The sequence below is a fragment of the Enhydra lutris genome, unplaced genomic scaffold (genome assembly GCF_002288905.1).
Source record: "Enhydra lutris kenyoni isolate GAN:26980312 unplaced genomic scaffold, ASM228890v2 scaffoldscaffold12, whole genome shotgun sequence".
Taxonomy (NCBI): Eukaryota; Metazoa; Chordata; class Mammalia; order Carnivora; family Mustelidae; genus Enhydra; species Enhydra lutris.
Genome location: NW_019154096.1, coordinates 55,172,562 through 55,182,813, shown reverse-complemented (window position 1 = coordinate 55,182,813; position 10,252 = coordinate 55,172,562).

The window sequence follows — 10,252 nt, the reverse complement described above, 5'->3', positions numbered from 1 at the left end:
AAATTTTTTGGGGGGGGGGCACCTGGGTGGCTCAGTGGGCTAAGGCCTCTGCCTCTGGCTAAGGTCATGGTCCCAGGGTCCTGGGATCAAGCCCTGCGTCTGGCTCTCTGCTCGGCAGGGAGCCTGCTTCCCTTCCTCTCTCTGCCTGCCTCTCTGTCTACTTGTGATCTCTGTCTGTCAAATAAATAAAATCTTAAAAAAAAAAAATTTTTGGTAGATGAGTTTTTCTAGTAAAGTAGAATATTAAATGTAATGATTTGATAAACACTTCTGCAATGAACAAAAAGAATTGATAAATTCTTGTTAGATGTTGCATGGACAAGATTAAAGGGGTGGTCTGCTTCAAGGAAATCACAGCTTATGGCTACACACAGTTCTCAGAATCTTAGTAAAAGACAGTTACTGGCAAAATACTATAGTAGGAGTCAAAAGAGGCACACCTGGGTGGCTTGGCTGAACGTTTAGCTTCAGCTCAGGTCATGATCCCAAGGTCCTAGGATCAACTCCTGCATTGGGCTCCCTGCTTCTGGGGTCCATCCCTGTATGGAGGGCAGTGGGGTGCTCAGCGGGGAGCCTGCTTCTCCCTCTCCCTCTGCCATTCCTCCTGCTTGTGCTCTCACCCTGTCAAATAAATAAATAAAATCTTAAAAAAAAAAAAAGGTCACAAAAGAGCTCTACCTTTTCTATTTTTGCTCCCTCCAGACTTGACCTCCAAAACCCCAAAGAATTAAGTCATACATGGTTATATCTATTTGACTTATTGCTACTACTAGGCAGTAAACAAAGATTGCTGATTGATTGGCTTTCAAATCTGTACTCCCTAAAATCAGTACAATCTTGGGCTTCCATCAACAAAAATACAGTTTCAGATCAAGGGAGTTAATACTTCAAATATCCACTTTGTGTCGTGTCCAGTTCTGGGTAGCATACCCAACTACAGAGAGATGGGAGGGTAATGGGATAGGGAATCAAGAGAGAGACCTAGGGCAGAAACAAGAGTGAGGGTTAAGCAATTGCTTATGATTAACTCAGAGAAGCTAAAACTTATGGATAAGACAAGACAAGGTCTCTGTCTGATGACTGAGGGCCAAAGACTTGGATGTGGGAAAAGCACAAACAAGGGCTGACTTGTTGCCTTGGGTTAGCTTGGCTGCCATCACTGGCAGCATGCACTTAGTTTAGATGAAATAAGGTCAAAGTTTTTTTCAAAAGTAATTTTTATTAGGAACAAGATTAAATTCCCAAACCTGCGTGAATAAGGTATATGAAGCACAGATTCGAGAGCCCAACTTCAGTGGCTAAAAATAGATTCATTTGACATAGCTGCAGGTCCATTTGGTTTTGCCTACGTCCTCTCTGAGCTGACACTAAGCAAAGATGCCCAGATGGATAGTTTGTGGTGGTTGTAGTTTGGCAGAACATGTGCTTGGCAGGTTTCCCAGTTTCTCCCTTAATTGCCATCCCAATCTTTTCTTTCTAGTATAGGCCAAAGTCATTTCCGGTGACCTTGGGTGTCACTGAGCTTCCCCTCTGCTTCTACTGCATTGCCCTTCCCTCTTTTTTTTTTTTTAAGATTTTATTTATTTATTTGGCAGAGAGAGATCACAAGTAGGCAGAGAGGCAGGCAGAGAGGGAGGAAGCAGGCTCCCCGCCAAGCAGAGAGCCTGACGTGGGACTGCATCCCAGGACCCTGAGATCATGACCTGAGCCGAAGGCAGAGGCTTAACCCACTGAGCCACCCAGGCGCCCTTGCCCTTCCCTCTTGATTGAGATACATTCTTATCTCGTCTCTGACAGTTCCTTCTCTCGACTTCAGACTAACACAGATCTTGCATACACACACACACACACACACACAATGACTCTCCTACAGTGACTTCGAATTCTTGAAATTAATACCTCTGACCCATTTATCTGTCCTATATTTCTTGCTCAAAGTATAGCCTCTGTGATTCAATCCTAGATGAATATTCTTGTAGGATCACCAAGTTGTAACCGACTTATCAAATGTATGTGTGACTAATTTTACATTTTTTAATTTTTTCTCTTTAGAATTCTAATAGTTGTTAATAAATAAAATCTTAAAAAAAAAAAAAGAATTCTGGGGCACCTGGGTGGCTCAGTGGGTTAAAGCCGCTGCCTTCGGCTCGGGTCATGATCCCAGTGTCCTGGGATCGAGCCCCGCATCGGGCTCTCTGCTCAGCAGGGAGCCTGCTTCCCTTCCTCTCTCTCTGCCTGCCTCTCTGCCTACTTGTGATCTCTGTCTGTCAAATAAATAAATAAAATCTTAAAAAAAAAAAAAGAATTCTAATAGTTGCAACCTCTGTGAAGAGAGATGTTTCAAGCAGATTCTGATTCTGAATGTTCACCTTTGTTTTCTTTAGGAGGCCATGACCGGAGTGGGTCCTCATTTTTATCCCTTTTCAGTAGGTTGTGCACATGAATTTGATTATTGGCCTCTCTTCAAAACTGGACTGATGAAATATTTTATCATCTATTGAGCCAAATAGTCATTTCACAAATGAAATGTCATATTGATCTCCTGAAAGCTTGCCAAACATTTACTTACATGGAATGGAAATTATGGTTTAATCTTTACTACATTCTGATTTTGTTCTGATGGTGTCTGTGGTTTCCCAGAGGTTCTTATTGTGATACTATTTTCATTTAAATGAGAACAGATTCTTTGTTTCCTTCAGAGGTTTCTAAGAAAATGTTTTCCCAAGAGAAAAACTGATTAAATAATATTTTAATTTAGAGGTTAAGGACGACAAAGGTTTGCCAGGACAAACAGAGAAGCATTAATGCATAGTGGTTAAGGACATGAATTTTGAAGTCAGACTGCATGGTCTTGATTCCCAGCTTTGCTCCTTGCAAGTTCTACGATCTCGGACATGTATAATTTCTCTGAGCTGTAGTTTTTCTTACCTGTAAACAGGGGCAAAGGAACCTAACTCAAAGAGCTGTTATGAGAATTAATGAATATGTAAAGCATTCAGGACCACAGCTGGCATAAGCCTACTACCAAGTTCAAATGTGGTCCTTATGTAGTCACTTCTTAGATTACTTTGCTGAATGAGTTCCTTTCTAATGAGTAAGAGGGTCCACTAATATTAGAAGATTGATGTTGAACCATTTATTTTCCCATCTTCTTTCCTTGCATATTTTCTTTCTTCACATCCTTCTACGGATAACTGGCTCAGGGGTGGGGGGACACAGGCTCTGAAGTCAGACGTGGATTCTGCTTTCACCCTAACTCTAGTCTTGGCTCTGCTGCTTATACTTTGCAGACTAGGTTAGTCCATAGACAGTTTCAGTTGCCAGGAGTTCCTTTTCTTGAGCTCCAGGCTGACTTGAGGTGAAGATCAAAGATTGTCTAGCCCTGAAGGACATCAGGAATTGTATATGCCATGTATGAATCCTTATGCCAGGAAATCATGGGAAATGGAAGTTACACTTCTCATTTATTCATACTCCCACCTAAGTGAGTTAAATTTGTTTTGTTTTGTTTTAATTTTAAGTAGGCTCCATGCCCAATGTGGAGCTTGAACTCACGATCCTGAGATTAGGAGTCACATGCTCTACTGACTGAGCCAGCTGGGACCCCTTAAGTTTGTTTTAGGGACACCTAGGTGGCTGGCTCAGTCGGTAGAGTGTGCAACTCTTGATCACGGGGTCTTGAATTTGAGCCCCACGTTGGGCATAGAGATTACTTTAAAAAATATATAGTGAACACTTCCAAGAAAAAATAGCTTTTTTGCCCAGCACAATAATTAGCAATTAACTAGACCTGCTACTGATTGTATTCAAAACTCCAGCCCTTATGCTAATGACTCTGGCTACGCTCTGCTAGCGCTCTATACCCCCTATTAATAAGAGATATGATAGAGCTAGAATGAAGTGTCTCATACCTACCCAGCAGAGACCACTTACCTCACCAGGGAGAGAATAGCCATGGAGTGATTCACGATAATTAATCGATGAGGAAGGGGGACTGGAGACCCCTCCAAGATCAATCTCCATTTTCCTTTTTATCCTGAGCTTTCTCTGTTTCCTATTATTTGGAATCATTGAAGAATTGTAGAATCATACGTGTTTAAACATCCGCAGTGTGACTCACTGTGGCTTATTACAATCCTGGGATATGTGTCTGTGTGTCTGAGTGTTTCAAGGGATTGTAAGAAAGAATTTATACATTTTAGCTACTCACAACCCCCACCCTAGTAAGCTTCTGGAACATAAAAACATGAGCTCAATCAAAGCATCTAAGAGATCAATAGAGGAGGAGAGAAGTCATTTGATCTACATAGTAACTGTTTTTTCTCATCTTTTGAGGATTTGCATCAGGGGACGGTAATTTAATAAAAACAATCCTTTGTTTGGCAGGATTCAGGAGCATACACCCCCTTTGTAAATGGCATATCCATATAAGATATTTGAAAAGAGTAAAGGCATGATGACCGATCTAAACTGTACATTAAATTTGAACACGCTGCCAAGCCAGTAGTAGTATGTTCTATAAAGAAAAAGAAAATTTCTCATATGAGCTCTATTTTAAGATCTTACAAAGCCCCTCTCAGGTTTTTTTCCATTTTAAGTTACTGTGCTTTCAGGCACACCAGCTTATTTGGTTCTCAGGGGGAAAAATGTATTCTTATGATTCAGATGTTTTCCAGGACTTTAGAAATTTCTGATGATATAATAATAAAAATAATCTCAACTGGAAATCAATGATGGGTGCTCATAAACAAGCAGCCTTTCTAGCTATTCTTTCTTTTGTTTACATCCAGCCATTTCTGGTGTTTTTCTCTAGGTCCCGTTTTGGAATCAATACTCTTATTAGATCTGGCTTATGTTGTCCTAATAGAATTCCTTCTCACTGAGATTGAACCAGCTTGGCTGTACATAGCGGTCTCAGCTGGAGCAGAAGGTATAGTAGACTTTGTAATTATATTTTTCTGCTCCATAAATTCTCTATCAGTGGATTTTTTAAATTGAGGTGAAATTTACATGTTATAAAATTAGTCATTTTAAAGTGAACAATTCAGTGGCATGTGCAGTGTTCACAATGCTGGGCATTGTGTCCAAAAGAAAACCCCAAGCCCCCTGAAGAGTTACCCCCTATCACCCCCTCTCTTTAGCCCTGGCAACTGCCAATCTGCTTTCTGTTCCAATGAATTTCTTTTTAAGATTTATTTACTTATTTTATTTTATTTTTAAAGATTTTATTTATTTATTTGACAGACAGAGATCACAAGTAGGCAGAAAGGCAGGCAGAGAGAGAGGAGGAAGCAGGCTCCCTGCAGAGCAGAAAGCCCGATGTGGGGCTCGATCCCAGGACCCTGGGATCATGACCTGAGCGGAAGGCAGAGGCTTAAACCACTGAGCCACCCAGGCACCCCTAGATTTATTTACTTATTTTAGAGAGAGAGCATGCACACACAAGTTGGGAGGCAGAGGTAGAGGGAGAGAGAGAGACTCGAGCAGACACCAGCACTGAGTGGGGAGCCCAACACGGGCCTCAATCTCAAGACCCTGAGACCATGACCTGAGCCAAAACCAAGAGTCAAACACCCAACTGACTGCTTCATTCAGACACCCCCCCCAGTGAATTTTAAAAAAATTTCCAAACTATTTCATGTTTGCCTCTAGAGTCATGAATGGTGGTTCTGGACTCCCTAATTGCGTTCACAAGTAAGTTCTAGAAGTTTAGCTGCAGGACTATATGTGACTTGCATCGGGTCTGGAGCTAAAATTTGGACTCTGATTTCTAGACAGTTGCTCAAATCTTGCCCCCCTCTGTAGCCAGTGCAGTAAAATGAATTCTAACTATCCTGGATTTATTACCTCCTGAGGAATTGTCCCTTCTGCAACATCCCATCATTTCCAGGCCCTTTGATACCGAGCTGCAGAGTTCCTTTGCAAAATTATTTTTTAAAACTCCTTTTTAGGGGCACCTGGGTGGCTCAGTGGGTTAAAGCCTCCGCCTTCGGCTCAGGTCATGATCCCAGGGTCCTGGGATCGAGCCCCACATCAAGCTCTCTGCTCAGCAGGGAGCCTGCTTCCTCCTCTCTCTCTCTGCCTGCCTCTCTGCCTACTTGTGATCTCTGTCTGTCAAATAAATAAATAAAATATTTTAAAAAACCCTCCTTTTTAAAAATTAGGTAAAGGCACGCAATTCTATTTTGTTTTTACTAGGAGGTGACTCAGTTAGATGGGCTCAGAACCCAGGTTTGAGCTGTCACGACCTCATGGCAATGCAGGAAGCTAATAGGTTTGGGAAGTCTGCAAAGTGTAGCAATTTGCCTGTGGGACTTGGTGTTGTCAAAGGTTTCTAGGGCAGAAAAACCGTAAGTAAAACCCAGTGGGGAAGAGGGGGAAAAAGAGGAGAAAAATAAATATTTTTACTCCCTCGAGTGAGAGAACTTTCTTTTATGTAGAGAGGCAATATAGGAAAGAGAAGCAGGCACTGCAGTCCAAAGACGAGGGTTCAAATCCCAGCTCTTATTCTGTGACATTAGACAAAGGGTTTTAACTTCGTCATTCCCAGGCTCTATATCTTTATTTGTAAAATGGGTCTACAAATACTACCTAAAGAATGGTTGTGAGGTTTCAATGAGATAATTCTGTTTACTGCCTACTACAGTGTCTGACACATAGTAGGCAGGCACTGAAGAAATTAAAGCTGTTATTAGTCTCAGGATGCAGGGGAACCTCATTGTCTAAAGAATCTGAAAGTCGTCATCGGTTATCACTAACGTGCTTTATGGACAGGCTTCCCCACAATCGCACAGACTCACTGTGGTGTCCTGTTCTGTCATTAACCGATGGTGTTGCTTCCTTCCCCTTCCCTTTTCTTCCCTGCCTTATGATTCTGAATGCTATGTTTCCTTGTTACTGAAATTGTCCTGATTTAATGATTCATCAACTCTTTTTTTTTTTTTTAAAGATTTTATTTATTTATTTGACAGACAGAGATCACAAGCAGGCAGAGAGGCAGGCGGAGAGAGAGGAGGAAGCAGGCTCCTTGCTGAGCAGAGAACCCGATGCGGGGCTCGATCCCAGGACCCTGGGATCATGACCTGAGCCGAAGGCAGCGGCTTAACCCACTGAGCCACCCAGGCGCCCCTGATTCATCAACTCTTTAAGATGCTTTTAATCCTTTATAAATGAGCTCATTTTAGTGGCAACTCACTGAAAACAGGAGATGCCAATTAGAGCTAGAAATTATATAAATGTAATAAAAGCCTGGCAGTTTTGCATCCAGGATCCATTAATGAGATGGTATTCTTAGAAGTGGCAACCAATATCTGTATTTCAAACCCATGGATTGATGAGACTATTATCGTTCCTTAAGAGGTCCTCAAAGATGTTTAATTGTTATAAAACTCTCATTGTTGGTGTGGGACTAACGCCCCTTTTCCCGAAGCAGTACAATCAATGTATCTTTGCAAGGCATTCAAGCACTCTTAGCCAGATGCACTGAGAATGACGGTATCGATCAGGATTCAGCAAGCTCCAGCTTCATACCCACATCAGTGTATTCCCCTCATTTAGTCTCTATCCCGGAACCTAACATGACATTAGGGGATCCCAACTGGGAAGTCCATGGACTTCTGGACACCAGAGGTAGATGGTTCAACAAGAAACCCAAGCCCCTTGATATTACAAAGCTTTGTATGTGGATTTTTCTGCAAGAAATGTCCATAGCTTTCTACAAGGGGTCTGTAATCCATAAAGGGTTAAGAATCATTACAGTAGAGGAAAATTCTATTACTGCTGCCAATGGGCTAATTAAACATATGGGTTCTACAGAAATATAAACCCATCTTCAAAAAGAGACAAGATACTGTTTTGAATTACCTTTTACCATATGCGTTCTGCCACTTCATTCTCAGAAATGTTCAAGTTAAGCTAGTTGAGTCATTATCCAGGCACAGAACATATTGTCTTGCATCATTTGTTAGATTTCTCCACTCCTTGCCATAAACTGACCGCTTAGTGCATTATGTGTTTGAGATAGTGTGAACACACGCAGATTATAGAACTCCAAAGCCTTGGCAAGGGAAAAAAAACCAAAACTGTAAATGTGGATGCTTAACCGACTGAGCCACCCAGGCTTCCCATGTAAACACGGATGCAAAAGCAGAGAATATACAATTCCAAAATTATTTGGGGTCCAGCTGTCTTACTGAACCAGAACAGTGCTTGCTTCTCTCTCTCTCTCTTAAAGATTTTATTTGAGAGAGAGCATGAGCAGGGGCAGGGGCAGAGGGAGAGGGAGCAACAGACTCCCCACTGAGCAGGGTGCCCATCACAGAGCTCAACCCCAGGACCATGAGATCGTGATCTGAGCCAAAGGCAGACGCTTAACTGACGGAGCCACCCAGGCATCCCTCTCTCTTTTTAAAGTAAGCTCTAAGCCCAACATGGGGCTTGAATTCACGACCCTGAGACTGAGTCACATGCTCTCCCAACTAAGCCAGCCAGGAGCCCCCAAAACAGCACTTTTCTCTACTGTAGCCGCAAAAATCACAGAACACATTATGTTGGTGGGATTCGTGTGACTTTTAATTCTTATCTTACTAACGTGTTACAGTAAGTGTGGGGAGTAAAGACAGGGATGGAGTGAGGGAAAGGAGGAAGAGAAAGTATCTTTCCAGTTCCTTGAACTGCTGAAGCAGGTCCTAGGATAAGAAAGTTCAGTAACAGCATCACGCCCTATCACAACAGCACTTGCAGCAGAGGTGCGTGACAGACACAGCAACTCTTAGGTCTGGTGGAAGGGACTGCAGGACAGACTTAGCCCTACATCAAACTTGGCACATGTGGAAGGTGGGGCGATGCGGCTGCTACACGGTCGGGCAGATGAAAAGCGGACTCTCCAGAGTGTCCTTTCTTGCACACGAATAGGAGTATGTGTGCCCTTCTCTAGCCTGAGCGTCGCTGCCTCTCCAGCAGGGAAAGGAGACCCCACCAGCCATGCAGCAATGGGAAAACCGTGGGGCAGGGCTCTTTTAGAAAAGAGAAGGATTTCATTTTTATGTTTGCTGGTGGTGGTAATTGACCAGAAGCGATTCCTGTTACTTTTGGGCAGTAGCATTGTGTCCTGGTGATAAAGTAATTACACTCAGCACTCTTACAAGGCAAAGGAGAGTGAAAGCAAGGCCTCTTTAGGACCGAGACAGTGAGAAAGGGGCTATGTGTGTTCTAAGGGTAAGGGCCTGAAACAGCTAATTCTAGATCACCACAAATGAACTCACACAGATCAATGAGACCTCGACTTTTTCCATTCACACAAATACTCACCTCTTCTAGCTTCTACTACTAAATTTAAGGTCAGCTTAATCACAGCTTGGGGCACTATGACCGTGTTTCTAAAGTTAAAGTGAACAACTACATTCTTCATACTTTTTTTCTCCCTAAATTAAGTGGATTTGAAGAAGTTGAAAGCCTAAAATCTAGGGACTCTTTTCATTATTTGTTGGGGACAACCCTTAAAACTCATCACTGCCATTTTTCTTCACTTACAGAATTGGAAGGACGTGAAATGGGCAGGGAGAAGTCTACACGAATCACAGAAATGGTCAACATGCATCTAATTTTACCCATTGAACAAAGAGATCTAAAGGGGGTAAGTTAAGTTCTTTTGAGAAGAACCTAACTGTTTTTAAGGGGGAAGAATACTACACTAGCTTTTTTTTTTTTTCCTGAATGGAAGAAAAGGATAGATAGAATTTCGAGGGGAAGGAGGAAGTTTCTATTAAACAAACACCTATCACTTGTGAAGCAGTTTCGTCGGAGTGCTGTGGATGTGGACCATTGGTTTATCTTTGGCAGTGATCTTATGTTTTAGGTACCTAGAATGAGACTATAGGGCCGGGTGAGGTCTGGGTATGGTGAGTGAATGTAAGTTTTAATTTCAATTCACAGCAAATGACGATGATCACAGATTTAGCACCTTAGTTTGTACTTCCTCTGTACCTGAATCATCTAATGCTGTGAAGCCTGAGCTTTAGGTGAGAAAGCTGAGTTCTTAGATAACTCCTCTGTGATTTACTCTAAGACTGCACTTTGCTCCAACCTAAGGGGTGGTTGTCTTATTAGAGAAAGTGGAGTGTTCAATGCTAGATAGGAGACTGAAGCCTTGAAGACATTTTCTAGTGGTGACAGGTGTTTTGGTTCAGGAATAGGCTCTTTAACAAGTCAAATGCATATTATCCCCTCTTAAGCATTAACTTTTTTTTTTTTT